Here is a 19605-nt window from a genome sequence, read left to right as displayed (position 1 = left end):
TTGGCTTAGTTTCTAGCCAAGAACCAGATGAGGCAGATGTTTGCCCACCAATTGGTACCAGGGCCTCAGGCCTTCCCCACAGCTGTCTCTTTGATTTATGGTTTGATATGGCTTCCAGTGTTTTAGGATATGACCAAGGGCTAGAAGTGAAACAGGAAACAAAAAGTCACCTGGGAAGGTCACTGTCCTGGGATGGTCCTGAAACTTGTTCCCTGGCCTATTTCTAGCCACTGATCTAAGCCCCCTTAAGTGCCAGTCTCAGGAGGCAAGAAGTCTAGGTTTAGCATGGTGGTGGACTAGGCTTGCTCAGGAAGCTTCTCGCAGCTGCCTGTACATCTTGGCTTGTGATCTCTGTGTGAGCTCATCCCGGCCTCCTGTTCTACAACCTGTAGTTACTCATGCTGGTCTCTCACCTCCTTCTTGGGGAGATGCTCATGATTACAATGGGCTACCTGGGTAATCTGGGCTCATCGCTTTCTCATGACCCTTGGCTTAATCACACCAGCAAAGTCCCCCTTTTTCCCTCACACAAGGGCGCACTCACAGGCTCTGGGGATTACATTACTGACACTCTGAAACCTGCACTACCTCAAGACTGTAGAGACAAAAAGAAACTGCCCCCTCCAGTCTAAAGAATTGTTACAATAAACTGTCAGAGAGAGAAAAAGGAGACATAGAAGACACACAAATGTTTTACATTCATGGGGCAGGGTAGAAGGCTAATTGTTTTTAATCCAACATCATTTGGAAAATTACACACTCTTTCCTATAGGGGAGGGAGAGAGTGGGGAACGTCAACAACTTTTAGGATAGCAGTAAGTTGTTTTTTGGGGAACTCAATGGATTTGGAAAACATCCGGTGACCCGAGACAGCATGTTGGTCCTGCAGAAGAGGGAACGAGGGCTGGGCGTTGGTGGCACACGCCTTACAGCACTCGGGAGGCAGAGGCAGGCGGATCTCTGTGAGTTCGAGGCCAGCCTGGTCTACAGAGCGAGTTCCAGGACAGCCTCCAAAGCCACAGAGAAACCCTGTCTCGAAAAAAAACCAAAAAAAAAAAAAGAGGGAACGAGGATAATAGAGTGTGACAGAAGTCTGTCCAGGTGTATGGGTGAACCTACTTTCTGATGATGGGTCTTCTATGGTCACTCCCCTTCCAGTAAAAAGCCCACAGGCATTGCTTCCTCTCTGTGTATCTGGTTTCTAGGCAGATAAAGGAACCTTGAAGAAAGCTGATTCCTGTCCTAGAAGCAGTGTGCATGTGTGTGCGTGTGCGTGTGTGCGCGCGCACGCGCGTGGGTGCGTGCGTGGTAGGGAAACCAAGGGAAAATGAGAGATTAAGCCTTGGTTTCTGAGGTAGCTATAGTGCTAGCCCTCTGTCTAAGAGGTATCTTTTTCTCGCCCTCAATAGTACTTATTATAATCTTTGGCATCAGCTCCTGGCAACAGGTCTGTATCCCTGCAGGTGATGCTGTTGCTATTGTTATTACCACCCCCAGGTCTTGACCCCTTTGCTCAGGCCCAAGTTCAAATTCTGACCTGGCTGCTGTATTGGTTCTGTGATGTGGCACAGGCTAAATATATGACCTCATCTATAAAATCGAGGCAGTAATCTAACTGCAGGGACCCCCAGGTCTTGACCCCTTTGCTCAGGCCCAAGTTCAAATTCTGACCTGGCTGCTGTATTGGTTCTGTGATGTGGCACAGGCTAAATATATGACCTCATCTATAAAATCGAGGCAGTAATCTAACTGCAGGGACCAGCAAAGACTAAGCAGTGGCTGGCGGACAGCGTTCAGTAAATAGCAGGCATGATTTCTTGTTCTCCCGTTGGTTTGTACGTGGGACAGGACATTTATGCCAAGGAAGTTTCTTTGATGGGAAGGAAGGGGAAGGAGGTCGTGAGCTCTCCAAAACATGTGCTTCTGAATTCCTTAGGTCAAGTGGGAGGGGGCTGATATCTGGGCATCAGTGTTAGGTAAATCATCTTTGCTAATCAGGGTGTTACTATCTTCACTTATCTAGGAGGAAGCTAGAAGCTGAAGAAGGGACTGACTTCCTCATCTGCCTTCCCAGGGGCAAGTGTGGATTCTCTCATATCTGAATGCCAGGCTAATCCACAAGAAAGAAAAAGTCAGATACCCCCGTAGCAGACAAATGTCACTGGGGATGGGGGAGGGGTCTTACCAGACAAGAACAATTATAGAAAAGATTAATTGGAGAACATTTATTAAAGGAAATAGGCCACTTGGGGAGGCAGAGCAATAAATAGCGGGAGGGCAGGGAGAGACAGAGTGGTGATGGTTGACTCTGGGAAGGAACAGGTCTTCTTTTGTCATAGCTAGGAGAAAGTATTTGACCTTGTCTCATGAGTCAAATCTATGGGGTCCATATCCGGATAAATAAGAGCACATCTGGCTACCTTGTCAAGTAGTTGATTTTGCAGCTCCCATTGTCTACTAAGATCGACTGATTGGGGTAAAGGCTGTGGGTCTTTAGGAACTAGACTCTAAAGAGTTGTGTAAGCATCACAAGTCATTGAGGTCAGGCTCCAGGAAGTCAGGGTCTGGTTGTTAAGGTGTTTTGTCCCCTTTTGTCTCTGCCACAAGGCAGTAATAATTTATCAGGGCTTCATTGCAGAGCCAGTGTTTCCTGTTTGAGGACAGTACTGAAGGCCATGCTTGTCATCCTGATGGATATGTCCTTTTCCTGTTTAGTCCATTCTTATGATTCCTTCTAAAAACATGGGCCCTGTCTTGGTCCATTTTGTGTTGCTATAGCACAATACACAGGGCTGGACAGTGTATACATTTTGGCTCATGGGATGGGGCCCAGTATTGGGACATATGCTCTTGAGGGGGATGATGGGATAGACTCCAGACCCTTCCTTTCCCTGATTCTTTTGCTTCCCAGCCATGAGACTAGCAGCCTTACATCTCCATGTGTCCCTGGCATCATGTACCCATTGACTTAGAGAATGGGATCCATTGATCGTGAGCTGAAACCTTCAAGATGGAGCCAAAGCAAACATTTCTCTTTTTAAGTCACTCATCTCAGTTCTTTGCTATGGAAACAGAACACTGCCAACATGGTGCCATTCTCATGGACTGTTTGGTTTTATTCTTCTCTGAAACAGTGCCTTGATTTTTCAGCAAGTGTTCTTTGGGGTTCTGTTTATTTTATTTTGGTGGGAGAGGCTTGAGACAGAGTCTCGCATAGCCCAAGCTAGCCTTGAACTCTCCTTGTAGCTTAAGATGACCTTCAGCTTCTCGTCTGTCTCCCAAGTGCTGTGATTTCTGTGTGCCCCATCATACCCAGAACTGTCCTTTAGGATTTAAGTCCTAGAAGTGGGGATGGGGCGGAGCCGGGTGGGGTGGGGGTTAGGGTTGCCTTTGTTTCAGCTACTTTATTTTGCCTGCACCATACCTTACCTACAGCACTCTGTTTAAAACTTGTGGGGTTTATGCCTGCACATAGCAAGCACACAGCTATTCAGTGAACTAGTAGGATGATCCAGCCAGTTCTCCGAAACCCTCTGATAAAAGCAGAACAATGCTTCTCTCTCTAAGCTCAAGTGCAGGGCAAGAGTCCTCCGTGGACTTCATGTTCCCAATTTCGTAGTCCCAGCTGCAGGAGGATACAAACCATTCCACCATGAAGGTAGGGTAGTCTTTAAGGGCGCTTCCCATCACTGCCACTCTCCAGTTGTCAAGGACAGTACCAAGGATTACGGTTTCCAGTGACACTCTCAGCTGGCTGATCTCTTCTACAGTTTGTTAAGGAGAGAGCACATAGGAACAGGCGCCTGTATGGAATTTCTCTTGACTGTCCTATCTTGAGATAACACATGCCTGACATTAGACCATCAACTGTGCATCCAACACTTACCTTCTCTGCTGTCCCATGGCATTGGGTTGCAGCAGTTGCTAAGCAACAGCTTATCTGTAGCAGTGCCTGGCTGGCTAGCAGATTCAGGAGACAGACCAACACCACAATTCCTGTTGGAGACTTCTATCTGTGAGATACCCAGGGGATGGAACTTGAACTCTGCTGCCTAAGCACATCTGACTAAGTGCCACATCCTAGGGACTTCTCCTACCTTGGCCCTGGGTCCACCTTTTGACACTGGGAAGAAATAATCTTCAGTTATGAAATGATAGTTTCAAACTTCAGCTACATGAGCCAAGAAGTTTACTAATTCTAGAGGATTTCAAGATGATTTATAACAAAATTCTCTGTCTTCCTTTATATTTAAAACCCAGCTAAGTAGCTGATTATTTTACTTGGCACCAGAGAGCTCAGGAAACTGTTTATTTTGGAGGTCAAGAAGGCACTAAAGCCAACAGACTCCCACCTCAGGAGTTTGATGCCTTACACAGTCCTTGTTTTCCTTCTCCCTCAAACCTCACTGGAACTCTGCTCATCACTAAGGTCCTCTCACAGCCAAGTTCTGTGTTATATATTACCAGTAAGAATTAAACAGTCCCTGCAAAATTCAAGTATTATGGTAGGGGCAAACTGAAATAATGAGCACTATATAATGACCCTCTTTTAAAGAATTTATTGTTATGGTAGTGGTGTATACACAGAATGCTCTAGAACACAGGTTCCTAGTCTCTATTTACTGTGCCTTTTAATATGCCAATGATTTTCTATTTAAGTGTTGCTTCTAGGCCAAAAGAAAGATTCAACTACTCCACTTAAGAAGTAATTAAGTCCAAATAACAAAGTATTTGTTTCCTAACCACTTGGCACATGTTAAAAGATAACACATACACATCAAAAGAGTAAAAATGTCTAATGTCTTAAATTTTATGCTTAAATCACCAGGAAGACTTCTAAACAGGATGTGTGCCTACCAGACACTGCTTAAGTTCTCAGGCTTGGAACCACACAGGACACTACCATCCTCATTTTTTCCCATTTTGTTTTTTGCTGTGCACATGCGTGTGTATGTGTGTGTGCGAGTGCGCGCGCGCCCCCACTCAAGTGCCTTTTGTTACTAATCATAGCAACGGCTAAAAACTCAGCTTCGTAGACAAAGGCAGACAATGAAAGGTCTCCCAGTGTAGCCAGTGTTGGAACAGTATCCTTTGTGTCAGTCATTCTCATGGACTCCAGTATGTGTTGAGTATTACATTTCCCTCCAAATGTTAAAATACAGTCTTGTGACTGGGGATAAGTTCCTATATTTGAGTTGTTTGGTGATTTGGTCCTTAAAGACCAAATAACCCACAGCAACTAGGACGTCTAGGTCAGTCCCCTCAATTACGTAATGAAGAGATGTAGAGTAGGGGGTGTGAGTGACTGGAAGGTGAGTGGGGGACACCCTCCCCACCTCCCCAACTGGGGACAGAGCAAGCCGAGCTAGTGCTTCCCCATCATAACTGTCTATATCTGGCAATTCCTTAGGGACATCTGTTGGTCTAAGACAGTAAGACATGTTCCCATGGGCTCTGCCCAAGCCCTTGGCAAGTCTGATGAGAGACTCATTTTCCAGCATCCCCAGGCAGCTTTCTCCAGGGCTGTGTGCCTACTGAGCCTCTGTAGCATGAGTCCTTCCCGAGGAGGCAGGGTTACATATGCAGGAGAGCATTACAGCCCTATTGGGGCTGTTTTCAGGGATGGAGCCTTTCTTTTTCTCATCCTGACCTCCTTTGAAGGGTTTCATAGCATCATAGGGATGAAAAAAGTATTAAGATGCCATTCCAGGCCCCGTGTGGTAACATATGCTTTTACTCCCAGCACTCCAGAGGCAGAGGCAGGAGGATCTCTGTGAATTACAGGCCAGCCTGGTCTACAGAGTAAGTTCCAAGACATCCAGGGCCTGTCACAAACAAACAATAAAACAAAATGAATAAACAACAGATCTCATTTCAGAGCATGCAAGATGGCTGCCACCAAGCCTGAGGATTTGAGTGCCACATCCAGAACCCAGGAGGTGGCAGGATAGACCTGACCCTACACAGTGTCCTCTGACTTTCATGTGTGTGCCATGCATTCATTCATGGACACACACACACACACACACACACACACACACACACACACACACACACACACAGAGTTTTAAAAAGTCTATTCCTACCCCACTTCCTCAACTTCAGGTAGAGTCCTCCCCACATGACACCATCATATGGGCCACAGGCTGCTCTAGCTCTGAAGCAGAATTGCTGGGGGCATGTAAGCCCAGATACATTAGTCTTTAGGGACTACTTACATCACATAAAAACAGCCTGCTATGCTTACAAATTATTGCAAAAGAAAACAAGCAATGCCATGGGCAGTGAGACTAGTCTCCATTCTCCCAGGGGGTTGTGCCTTTACTTTGGATAATTAGGCTTGCCCAAACCCTCACCTCAGGAGGAAAATTAAGTGCTGTCTCTTTAAGAGATAAAGGCTACAGGAGAGAGGAAATCAGCTGACTTCAGGGAACCTTAGATTTTGGATCAGGAGTCAAGGGTTTTGTGAAAACCCTCTCTTCAATCCATTCCTCACGTGCAGTGTTTAAGGTCCCAAGCCCTTTTGGCAGGATGTAATTATTGCCCATGGAGGATGGTAGCACACGCCTACGGGAACCTCAGCCAGGCTGGAGATGTGGCTTAGTCTGTAGAGTGGCCTGTCTAGCATGCAGCAAGCCCTGAGTTTGAACCCCAGTTCCAGCACAGTATAAACACAGTTTGTGGGTGTGTGCCTATAATCCCAACACTTGGGAGGTGGCGGCAGGAGGATTGGAGGGTCATCCTCAGTTAATGGCTTCCTGCACAGGGAGTTCAAGACCAGTCTGAGTTGTCTGAAACCCCAGTTCAAAACAGATTAAATCATGAGCAGCAAGCAAAGCTGAGTTTTGTGATTTAGCCAGAGAATTTTAATCATAGACAGCCAAGCCTTCTTTATTTAACTAGATGCAGCTAATGGGCAACCTTTGCCCTACATTTGTCCAGCCTGGTCTCCCTGTGGCCACTCCAGACAGATGGTAATGCTTTCACAGTCTCTGCCTGGGCTAGCATGGCATAAAGTGAACTTGGCATTGGTTACCATGTGCAATTCTTGTACATGGCTCACTTCACCCTCTTAGGCCTCTTGGGAGCTTGCAGGCCACCTGTTATTACTTTTGCACCAAGGCAGGCCTAGGACCTCTTTGGATTTAAGGCCTACCCCTCCTACCTGCTGCACTGTCACACACTTAACACTCAGCCAATGACTTGCTTTGAATTCCCGCAGTAAGTGCTGCCTTGTGTAGCTTTTATTTACCTGTTACTGACCTCAGCAGGCCATTGTGAGCATTTTTGTGCCTCAGGTCGGTTGCCCTCACTCTGTACTCAGAACGGCCCTTAGTAAAGGGTGTAATGACTTTATACATATAGGAAGCAAGCTCAGCTTTGCAGGGTACAGTGTGTGTGAGGGGCGCAGTGACGAAACTGATGGCGTGACCACTCCACTGTTAGGAGAAGGTTTTTTATTGTGAGCAAGGGAGAAAATGTCCAGGGGCATCTGTCTGGGGCAGTCTAGAGGGGAGAGAGACAGAGACAGAGACGGAGAGAGAAAGAGAGAGAGACAGAGAGAGAGAGACGGAAAGACAGAGACAGACAGACAGAGAAACAGACAGAGAGACAGAGAGAGAGACACACACAGAGAGAGACAGAGACAGAGAGAGAGACAGACAGAGGGAGAGAGAGACACACACAGAGAGAGAAAGAGACAGAGGGAGAGAGAGAGACAGAGACAGAGAGAGAGTGGAGAGAGCAAGAGACAGCAAGAGACAGAGCAAGAAGATATAGCGTATGGATGTGGTGGGCAAATCATGTGGATTGTGAGAAGGAAGAGTAGCTGTGAGGGTCTGAAGCCAAAATGGAAATGTATGACAAGTGCTTGTGATACTGAGGGAGCTGAGGGAGCCTGGAGGCCAGCATGGGCTTTGAAATTCTGTGAAGTGCCTCAGATATATGCCAATGGAGAGCCATATGTCCCGTTTGTCAGAGGTAAGGAACTGACTCCTTTTGGGGAACAGAAGACCCGTTTCACAAGTTCCTGAGGAATGATGGCTTCTCTCCCAGACAGAAATCCTTCCATCGTCCAGCTTGAGCTCATTTCTGGATATTTGAAACACCCATGAGACCTAACATACTGAAACCCTGCCTCCTACCAAGACTCTTAGGTGGGGTACATTCCAACACAGTAAGAAGATAGAGGGGCTGGGCAGACTCCGCAAACAACTCTTCCTTTGGGTTACTTGTCAGTTTCCAGGTAGTGGCCATAACTAGGCCGGGTCCCAGGTTGGACAGCAGTGTGGTGTCAATGTAGTTTAAGGTGCTCTAGGAAACAGCTTGTGGCTAATTATCCCCGTCTGTTATGGGTGGAGCAGGATCTGGTTTGCCTGGGGCTATGGGAGGGGACTGTGGCTGTTCCCTAGTTACACTGTTCTCTTTGGGTTAGAGGCTAGAAGACCACCAGCAGGGTCCTCGGTGTATGTCACCTGTCTCCCCTGGCTGAGGAACGAGGATGCTGGCTCTTTGCTTCCTTGGGTAGGATTCAGCCACCTGAGGTGCTTTGGTTCTTTCAAGGGCCTGCTATACTGTGAGTCTCAGCGCCCTAGGTGTCATGAGCATGTTTTCCCCGTGGTACCCTTCCTTGAGGTAAAGCCTTACGCAAGTACGCAGTCACACAGCACCTTGGGCCAAGATGGCCAGTGCTGGCTTGTAGAGGGCAGAGCCTTTGTTTCTGTTTGGTTGTGGAGCCCTGTCGCCACTGTGGCCAGTTTCGTCAGTCACCCTCCTCCCTGATAGTAATATTTCAGTTGATCTGGCTGGTTGATTGCCTCAGATATGGAGTAATCAGACAGCTGACCTCAAGAAGAGAGAGCAACAGCCCTCTTGTCCTGTGGGCAACCTCTGTCCCTTCTTACTTTCCCCTCTGCTCTTTAAATACTAGGCTCTGCCACCTTCGGGCCCTTCACCCACATCCCATAAGCCCCCAGGCCTGGGAACTTCTTCCTGAATGTTTCTGATAGAGCTGAGGTTCAGGCATTCACTACAGATCCTTCCCCATGCTGCCGCAAATGGGAGGCATTGGGGGCAGTGAGATGGCTCAGTAGGTAAACATGCCTGCCACCATGCCTAACAACCTGAGTTGACTCACGCAGTAGTAGGAGAGGACCAACTCCCTCTAGTTACCCTCTGGCCTCCGTAAGTGTGCCATGGTACATGTGCACCCCCATAAGTGATAAATGTAAATAGCCCCCCCTTTTTAATGAGAAGCACGGGGGCCAGAGATCACAGCCCTGCCGTGCAGCATGGACATGGTACGTATCACTGGTCTTAGGCAGTCATATTTGCTAAGACCCCCCCCCCCTGTGTGCCCGCTGCCATAAATGGGCCACACACGGCGCTAGTGTGGTGCTTTGTGGGCACAGAATGGTTTGAGTTCTCCTTTCCTTCCTACCGCCGCCCCACCCAGCACCTGCTCATGCTGTGTGGAGGGAGCCCGAGTGGGGACACTGTCACCTTGGTAACAAGGAGACTAATAATAGGTTAATAATAGGTTCTTTTTAAAGCCCTGGAGTACTTTGCTGAGTCTCCCTGATGGAGAAACAACTGTTGGAAGAGCTAGCTAGCATCGCCGGGAAAGGCATGCAGACAGACACAGGGAGGGGCACTGTGCTGGCAGATGCTGAAGGCTCCTTGCCTCCTCTGACTGCTGTCTCAGAGCTGCTTTCTAGAGCTCCTGGAAGGCGGTGCAAATGGAAGTCTTCTGGGAGTCGCTGGCGGGCAGTGCCCTAGGATGACCTTTGCCCCTTGGTAGTACTCCCTTGAGTAGCTCAGTGACCGAAAGGAGAGCATGGGTGGTCGTATCTGATCTCACTGGAGGTCAGCTAAGCCAGAATGTTCTAACTAGGAGGAAGTCAGACGGCCAGCGGGAGGGGGCAGTTAGTCCCCAGAATCTGTGCATGGCAGGTGGCAGGGACGCTGGATTCAGATGAAGCTGTGCTGTAGGTAAGAAAATGGGAAGTCCCACCGCTGCAAGGAACCGAGTTTAACCAACAGCTAAATGCGCTTGGAGGCAGATTCTCCCCCAGGTGGCCTTGTGGACCCCGATGAGTGACCCTGTTAATGCACTCTGATCTAGAGAAATGAGAGTTAGCCAAGGAGCAGCGTGCCGAGCATACAGCAGTAAGAGAAGCCAGTGCGGTCGGTCATGCAGAGGCACTGGTGGGGACGGGGTGATAGGTGTGCCACTGCCATGTTATGCTGGAGGCTCTGGGGAGTGGAACAATGTCCCTAGATCTTTGCACTTTTCAAGACAGGCCAGAGACTTGGGCTGTATAAGATGTCTCGTTTGTAAAACAACAACAAAACCAAACGCCTTTGGGGCAGACGTGCTCAGGTCCCCCATCTAAAGCACAACCTTCGAAGAGGGTTGCCTCCGTTGCCTCCTCTTCCTTCCTCCTCTTCCGCAGTCACTTTGTGAGACAGACTCAACTCTGTAGCCCCGGCTGACCTCGGGTTTGGGATGATCCTGCCACTCCTGGGCTTATTTTCTCCTCTCCTATTGCTTTTGTTTCTGTCCTGGGGATAGAGCGGAAGGCCAAGTCCATGCTAAGCAGCTGCTCTACCTGAACCACACCCCAGCTTCCCTTTTTGGAGAGTCTGTGGTCTTCCTTACCTACAGGGAGGATAGCGTCTCTCTTGACCACACTGGCTTCACACAGCAGCTGGTAAAGTTATGTTAGAGACTGTGAGGGAGACTCTGGGAGCTGTGGTGAGAATTCCCACTCCACACTGCTGCTTTCCTCTACTGCTGGGCTAATGACTGTCCCATTTTCTTTTCTGCTGACTCTGATGGGCTAATGGTCCAGCATTCTGCCTTTTGCCTCACCTTCCACAACTGCCCCAAGTGGCTACTTGGATGGAAGAAATTATGGCTGCTATCGCTTTTCTTCTCTCTACTCCAGGATCCAGCTGGTGCCTTGGATTCTGTCCTGTCTGGGTGGGGAATGGCGATCAAGACTGAAGAGAGACTGCCCCCAGAATCATGACCACTCAAGCACAGTGGGCATCAGCTGGCTACTTCGCAGGACTCAACTGTTCACAGTCCTAGCTGGTTCCCTCCTTCTCTCCTCCATCTTCCTGCCCTTAACTGCTAATCCTCATATGTAACCCCGATGGCACGGAAGGGCTTCCCCAGATCTCCCACATACTGGCCTACTGTCTCCACGCCTCTCTCTCCTTCCCTGTCCCTTCTGTGTATAGTTACTGCTCTTTGCTGTCACCAAATCCTGATAGGAGCCATGCAGTTCGAGGGGTTCTGTCCATTAAGGAAAGGAAGGCATAGCAGCAGGAAGTGTGCAGGCGGGACTCCAAGAAACAGGAAACAGAGATGGGGGCAGGAAGTGAACGCGCGATATAACCCTCAAGGCCTTCTGTGACCCACTTCCCCTAGCTAGATCCCACGTCCCAAAGTTCCACAACCTTGCAAGCAAACATCGTGAGCCCATGGAGGAGGGGAAACATTTCACATCTAAAACAAAACATCTGGGAATGTCCAGGCTGGGAGGAGCTGGCTGGCGACTTCCCAACAACGCACATCTTCAGTTGTTACTGTAGGCTTCTGGAGAAGTCTGGTGTCTGGGGCGTGATCCTTGCTATCCATTCTGTTAGAGCAATGCTCATGAAACGGCACAGGAGATTTCTGTTTCTCACGGGGCACCTCTGCAAAAGGGGACTGGGGCAGCAGACTGGAGTCATGGGGTTGGTGGGCATGGAGACACGGCCCCATGCTGCTGCCAGCAGGGCCCGAGGGGGTCTCCATTCAGAGACCTCAGCTCCGGCAAAGCCAGGTCCTTGGCCTTGTTGAAGAAAAGAAATCTCAGGATAGGCCAGTGGGAATCCCAGCTGGAGCTTATTAAAAGGCATTTTTATCAAATACAAGAAGCCAAGCCAGTGGGAAGGAGCCATGGAAGGAAGGTGACTTACTGAGGCGTGGGCTTCTGGAAGAAGTCACACTTTACTGTCTTTATAACAGTATATGTGGGACTTAGGTAATTTCTGGTTAGGATCTTCAAGGGGTTGCTAAGGAGTTTAAGATCACAGAGAGGTTCCCGAGGGGCATCTGACCCGGCTGTAATAAGGTGAACTCTGGATCATAGGGACACAGGAAGCTAGGACACCTCCATTTTAAATACATTAATGTCTGTGAGGTGGCCTGAGGCCCCTTCCTCAGGTTACATCCATCCAGGCCTTGAGCTGGGGTTTACTGCTATTTTAACATTCTTCTTTATCAATATTTCTACATAAGAAATGTTCTTGTGTGCAGGCAACCTTTGTGGATTGTGCTGGTGAGGGGCTCCAGGCAGACTCTGGAGTAGAGGTCTCCTTACCCTTCCCGTGTCCCCATAATTTTCCATCACCTTTCTGTTCTGCCTCCATGGGGAAGGTCTGTAAAGGAGATGGTGGGGTACGTGCTGGACTTGGGGGGAGTCCAGCCTAGAAAAGTCTACGTGGCTCCTTCAGTTCAATTTCAGGTCTTGTCACTGTCAGCCACGCTCATTTCCTTTCCTTACTGGTGACCCTCTTTCCGAGCCCAGTGACGGCACCCGGGGCAGTGACAAAGGAGCTGAATATGGGTCACCCTGACCCATTTCCATCTCAAGTTCAGAATCAGGGTGGAAACTGAATCAGGTTGCTCTGAGACTTGCAATGCCACCCAGCTATGCATGAGGCTCCCCAGCCCCATCTCCCTGATTTCAGGTGCTCACTCACTGCAGTCGCACGCTCTCTTCCCAGCCTCCTTTGGGGCTGCCTGCTGAAGACATGCTCTGTGTGCACAGGCCCCTGTAAACCAGCAGTAATGGGGAGCATGTAGCAGGATGCACACATGTGCAAAGAACCAACACACCAGCTTTAAGCTAGGGTGCCCAGAGACAGGAACAGTGTACAAGACCAGATGGACTTCAGTTCAAGTCCCAGATCTGACTGGTTCCACATCTGTAAGGAGGTGACAGTATTTGTGCCTGCCTCCCAAGATTAACAGTACAACAGTGCACAAAAGCATTTAGCCTCTTTGGGGAGAAAGTAAGGGCTTAACTCAAGGCTGGAGTTGCTGTTTTAAAAGTATTTGAAGTTATGTGTGTGTCAGGGGATGAGGTGTATGCACATGAATGCAGGTGCCTGCAGAGGCCAGAGGCATCAGAGTCCCTGCAGCTAATTACAGGTAGCTGTGAGTTGTACCACATAGGTGCTAGGCACAGAACTCTCTCAGGTCCTTTGCAAGAACAGTCTGTGCTCTTGATCACTGAGCCATCTCTCCAGTCCCTTGTGCTTACTATTTGAAGCAGTATCTCTTTTTTTTCCATGATCACATGAGTGTTGTGAATTGGGAACTTGTCTCCGTCAGATGCTCAGGCAGATGAAGAGTGGGGTTTGTCTCTTCAGTGGAGTTTGTATGGGGCAGTGGCCCGGTGGAGGGGGATTGGATAGGCTATCCATGGTTACTTCTCAAAGTGTGTGGGGGGGGGACTGGAGGGTTGGGGGTGTGGAGCAGGGACTGGGAAAAGTTGGGACAAGAGTGGATGGAGAGAGGGCTAGACTCAAAGGCGAGCCTACTGTACGTGGAGCTGGCAGCCTGTTCTACGTTGGGTGGCCGGACAGTGAGATGACAGTGTCTGCCGTGCCCAGGACTTTGGCTTGCACTCCTGTTTCTTTTCTTCACTTGGTTCTGCTTAACCTTTAAGCAGCAACAGCAAAAGACTTTATTTTAAAATCAGTGCTGGGTGTGGTGACAAACGCCTTCGGTCCCAGTACTCAGGAGGCAGAGGCAGGTGGATGTCTGAGTCTGAGGCCAGCCTGATCTGCAGAGTAAGTTCCAGGCCACCCAGAGCTACATAGTAAGACCATGTCTCAATATATATATATACAAAAATTTTATGTGCGGAGTATGTATGGAAACCAGAGGTGTCAGATCCCCTGGGGATGGAGTTACAGGCTGTTGTGAGTCACCTGATGTGGGTGCGGAGAACTGAACTCAGATCCTCTGGAACACATGTTCTTAACCACTGAACCATTTCTCTAGACCCCCAGCTTATTTTTTTGAATGATAGGTTCTTTTAGGTATCTAATAAGCCTAACCTTCAGGAAATTGTGCTTTACAATAGGCCCAGTATTTTTGTAAGCAGTCCACACTCAGGGGCTGCTAGGATCTCAAGTTAAGTAAGTACCTTTGTTTTAGATCATTTTCTAAAAGGGACATCATCTGATGGTTGAATAGGCAAACTCCTACACATGCTTCAGAACTCAGCTAAAATGATACCTCTTGAACAGAGCTTTCTTTCTTGCTTGCCCAGAGCAATCAGGCAGCCGACTTTCAGGCTGTGTATTGCATTGTTAGCCTCTCTCTCGGATGATCTGCATCCTGTAGTCACTCATTGCCTGATTGGACTGGGAGCTCCTATTCTTCTTCCTCACTTGCTGGTCCCAGGGTCTGGAAGTATTGGAGGTTCAACTATAAATTAAGATGAGGAATTACCTGCCGAAGAGGTCAAGGATCAGGGTGTAAGTTAGGGTAAGAAGTTATCTGCATAAAAGACTTCTCTTTACCTTCCGACAAGGGAAGGAAGCCATATCTGATGGAATGTCTTTTGGGGGTTTTGCCAGTCTGCTGGGACAGCTGCCCAGGGCTTCCAGAAGATAAGGGACTGTCAGCACAACGGAATGATCAGGAGGAAGTGTGGGAACCTGGCATCGGTCTTGAAGATTCCACTGATTAGATAAAGGAGTGTGTGTGGGGGGGTATGCTTTGAAGATCCTGGCTGCTTCTTCCTGGATGGCTCTGGTTCCTGGGTAGCCACCACCCTCTGCCTGCTCCATGGGAGATCAGAGAGTGGGTGTCTTTCCCCAGATTGTCCATGAGAAGCTCCTCACCTACATTCCCAGGATGTGGACCAGTATTTGCATGAAGGGCCAGCCCACAGATGTTCTGGTCTCTTGGAGGTCAAGACCTGAGTCAGGACTCAGTCACAACTTAGAGTTCTGATCTTGGAGGAGATGAGGGAAACAGCTGCTTATAGGTGGTTTTAGTATCTCACAGTTGGAAACGTCTTCCCTCTGTAGCATCGATTCATTGTGAAGGCCATGGGCTTTTAGCCCAGTGACAAAAAACATACTCGGCAGGCTGGAAGAAGCCATGACCTCAGGAGGGCACCAGCTTCTGCTTCTGATGAAGACCCCCACTCTCTACCCCTGGCAAAGAGTATCTTTACCCTCCATTTAGGCTCTTGTCTCTCAGCTTCAGCTCCATGCTTACACAGGGAAGGTCCCTATCTTTCATCTCAATAACCAGGTAGCTACACTTTATATGTTGATGGGGGTTCTGATTCTAAAACTGAAGTTTAGATATAGAGGTCTCTAAAGACCTAGTTTAAGGTCTATGTCATTCTACAAAGGACAGAGGTCCATGGAAAGGACCAGTAAGAAACCTTCCCCAGAAGGCCCCAAGATGTGCTCTTGGTCACACAGGACCACGTGGACAGATGTGGCAGTATCCCAAGAGATTTCTTTCTGGGCACAGGGACGGGTCTCTCCGTGAGCCAGATGAGTTTGGAGCTGTGGGATGACAATCCCCAGTCACTGGGGTGAAGTCATAAGGTGGCTAGTATTGGTCACAGCTGCAGCGTGCACAGAATGCCTGCCTGATCCCATTGCAGAGAACACCAGAGGTCTTTGATGGAGCTCTCCCAGGGTTCGGGCAATGTCTGGGGCTTGCGAAACCACAAATGCTTTTTCTCAGCCACTTTTTTGCCTTTCATCTGCTTTGTCCTTCCTGTGTGTGCAGCGAGATGGAGCCCATGTGTTCCCGGGGCCTTTGTTGAGTTTACTGCAGTATGAATATTCTGGGAGGTTGTTGGAATTTCCCATGGTTGGGGTCCTCTGCCTTTGAGGGAAGACACATCTGCTGTGAGGTGTGCTCTACCACACCTGATGTGGTGTTCTGCCACCAGGATATGGGATGGTGGCAATGGCCCTCCCATCCTCTCCTTAAAGAAGCCACAGTCTGTCTCCTGAGACTGAACATGGTGAGTCCAAAGCAGCTTTTACTCTGGTGATGCAGCTCTCTGATCCTGGCAACTAGGGAAGTCGAGGCAGGAGGATGACAGTTTTGTGGGCTATTGGAGGTTCTAAAGTTCTGCCTGGATAACTTAGAAGGAAGGTAGGGCAGTGGGTTGTTGGCAGAGGTCTTACCTAGCATGCAAAAGGACCTTGTCTTCACCCCCCATCACCAACTGCAAAGAGATTCTAACAGCCGGAGCAGGGGGCATGCACACAGCCCGAGCCTCCAGAGCTCTAGGAGTCCAAGAGAAAAGGGTCCTTTCCCATCACTGAGTAGAGTCTCCCATCTCCTGCAAGTGTAGAGAACAAAATCACTAGAAAAACCTGGGATTTCTTTTTTTCTGATCATAGCAGGCTATGAAGAACATACGCAGATCTTGGGAGGGCTTTGGCTCAGGGACAGAGGACTCACTACGTTTGTGTCAGGCCCCTCATTCAGTCTATAGACTGCCAAGGAGAAAAATCAGTCCCAATCTAGTGACCAGAGTTAAGAGTAAACCACTGTGTAAACGCTGTGATGTTTCCCTTCCAGCACGTGTTTTTGTCTCCTAAAAGAGCGATGAAGTTATCACATGTTCATACACCACTGCATCATAATCATCTTGCTTGTCATTGAGCATTCTTTGTGGGTGTCATCTCCTACGATAGCTTGCTGTTCTGTTGGGAGGCTGCACTGCCGTTTCCTTACCCAATCTTGGCCATCTACACTGTTCCCAAGTTTTTGTTTTATAAATAGTATGTATAAAGCACTTTTGAGTTTTCTAGAATTGCTTATGATGTTCAAGGATAGAGTACACAAAGGTTACCAAAACCCATCTGCAAAGCATGGCTGTCACAGACCGCAGGTTGGGGCCAGGTGACGATGTGTGCAGGACTCTAGCTATGGCCATGACACTGACAACATCTAGTTTACATCCTTGAAGCACTTGCTGGATGTGAGGATCCGCAGCGTGCATCAACATCCCAAAGGAAGAGATGCTGTGCCCACAAGGGTCTATCCATGGATTTCGGCATGGGGGTATACTGTGTATATTCATCTTCCGTTTTCCAGAGTATTCCCCAGAATCATTTTGTCTACACAGCTTCAGGGTCTACCCTTTCACAGATCATTTGGGGTGTATGTGGTGAAGTGGATTGTTTTCCTTTCATAGTTTTCATAATAGAAAAAAATTTCAAGAAGCGTCATTCACATGTCCAATAGAGATGGTTTGATTTGGGGGAACTTGAGGTAGGGTATAGCATCTGCCAGAGCCCATACTCCACAGGTGGAATACAGATGTCAGCAGTATTTGTCACCCATCCTTGCAGGGATGATCTGTTTACATGAGCATCTGTCCTTGGCAGCATGAACCTGTTGTCAGAGCACTGTGTGATATAGAGACATGGCATCTGGTGATACAAACCATTATTACCTCATCCCCCTGCCAGAACCTCCATCCTCATCTGGTTTCTAGGAGTTCAAAAGGCTTCTCTTACTGTGCGTGTGTGTCAGAAGGGACAGCTGTATGGAACTGGCAAGCAGATTCAGGCACTCTGTATGCTTCATGCTGTCACTGAGAACTGCAACTATGGGTGCCTGTGGAAGATCATGGGTATCTCTTGTGTGTCTTTTCTCCACTTTGTACCAGTCACTTCTGTTTGGCTAGTTTGTCCTGTGGGGAACTGAAGGGCCCTTGTCCTGGCAACCCCCTATCCAGACATCTTTAATTACAGGGCTTCTGCAAACTCAGCTTGTTTAAAGACTTCAAAGATTTTTGTCAAACCCATAGTCTGGACAAGTGAGTTTTAGGCTTGTGATTCATCAGCTCCCTTTCCCTGGGCTCTCCTCCTCTTCTGCAGCTTGAGTGGCCACGCCCCCATCTGAGGGCCTATGTACGTCAGGCCATGCTTTGACCCTGTAGCTCACCTACTATATCTTACCTGGCTGGCTAACAAGTCTGTGTGCTCAAACTCCAGTTGTTGCTTCTCCAGGTCCAACAGAGTTGCTTTTCTCCCTCTCAGACTCCTGGCTTCTGCAGAATAGACCCCTTTCTCTGTCTCTGTGGTTCTCTCTTCCTTTGATCTCTTGTTTGCTCCAGACCCACAAGCATTTAGTCTATAAAGGGCTCAGAGAGGAATCTTGCAGTGCCCTGTAATTTATACAGCCATTACTGACATAGTAGGATGCCCATTCTTATTTGACCTACCTCCACTGGCCAAAAGCAATAAGCCCATCCAGGGACAGATGGGGATGGAAGAAGAAGCAGGTACTACCCACCCCTAAAATGTAATGAATACAGGGCTCTTTATGGCTTGAGAAAAATATTCAAGTAACACTAAGCATTGTCAGTGACCACTTCCAACAGAATGCAAATTAAATGCCAAATATAATCCTGGGGTTGGGGAGGAACAGCCACAAAGCTGTCAACGAGTGTCATTAAGACGCGTTTGGTTGAGAGTGGAGGCTCGTGCCTGTAATCTCAGAATCAGGGGCTAAAGCAGGAAGATTGCTGGAGGTTCTGGGCTAGGCATGGGCTACAGTATGGACCCTTTTGTCAGCCCTCTCTCCTCCAAAGGAAGCACTTCCTCATGGTGGGACTTGCCTTAGCTGCCTAGGACCTGAACTTACATATACAGTTATTCTCTTTTTCTCTCTAGAAAGGATATTTTTAATAATGCAGCTTTATTAAAACTCCATGTAACATAATTCTTATGTATGTGATAATTTTAGTGAAATATTTTATACATAAAAAGATACTATATAATTAATAAGTAAATATTTCAAAGGCATTTTATAAGTAAATATAACACAGATAATATAAACCCAGTGACAGATATTGGGGTTCAAGCTGAAGATCAGAGAAGCAAAGCAGTCAAGCCGGTAGCTCTTGCCTCTACCAAACTGAAATGGAGATCCTGTCTCCATGAATCCTCAGAGGCAAATGCTCTGAGTTCTCCTGCTTTATTTTCTTTTCTCCGCCCAGTCATATTACTCCTGTCTCCACCTCCCTAGTGTTGGGATTAAAGGTGTGATCCTAAGTACTGAGATCTCCTTTGTGTGAGCTGTTTCTTTTTAGACTGATTCACTCTTGTAGCCCTGGGTGGTCTTGCACTCACAGAGATCCATCTGTCTCTGTCTCCTGAGTCTTGGGATTGTACCACCACTGTCTGACCTCTACGGTGTGTGGTTAGCTTTGCATTCGGAACCCCCAGGCAAGTTTTATTCAATCATAAATAATATATCATCGCAAGTAAATAATTGTTTTTCAAGGCAGGGTTTCTCTATGTAGTCTTGGCTGTCCCAGTATTCAAGCTCTGTAGACAGGACTGGCCTCAAACTTGGAGATCCACCTGCCTTTGCCTCCCAAGTGCTGGGATTAAAGGCCTGCGCCACCACTGCCCAGCTACAAATAAACATCTATTATTCTTTCTTTACACATTTGTAAAGCCATCAAATAAAGCATTTTGCGTTTAGAAATTAGTATATTTTTTAATGCAGACAGGCTATAAAGTATATTAAGCACTACT

At 48.0% G+C, this 19605-nt stretch overlaps 1 protein-coding gene across 4 annotated transcripts in view; it reads left to right on the top strand.

The window, feature by feature from the left end:
- The window catches only part of Gfod1 (glucose-fructose oxidoreductase domain containing 1), a 98265-nt gene that overhangs the window by 72145 nt on the left and 6515 nt on the right, over window positions 1-19605 (top strand). The window lies entirely within an intron of this gene.

The sequence above is a fragment of the Mesocricetus auratus genome, unplaced genomic scaffold (assembly GCF_017639785.1).
Source record: "Mesocricetus auratus isolate SY011 unplaced genomic scaffold, BCM_Maur_2.0 Super-Scaffold_100013, whole genome shotgun sequence".
Taxonomy (NCBI): domain Eukaryota; kingdom Metazoa; phylum Chordata; class Mammalia; order Rodentia; family Cricetidae; genus Mesocricetus; species Mesocricetus auratus.
This window is presented reverse-complemented; position numbering and strand designations above follow the sequence as displayed.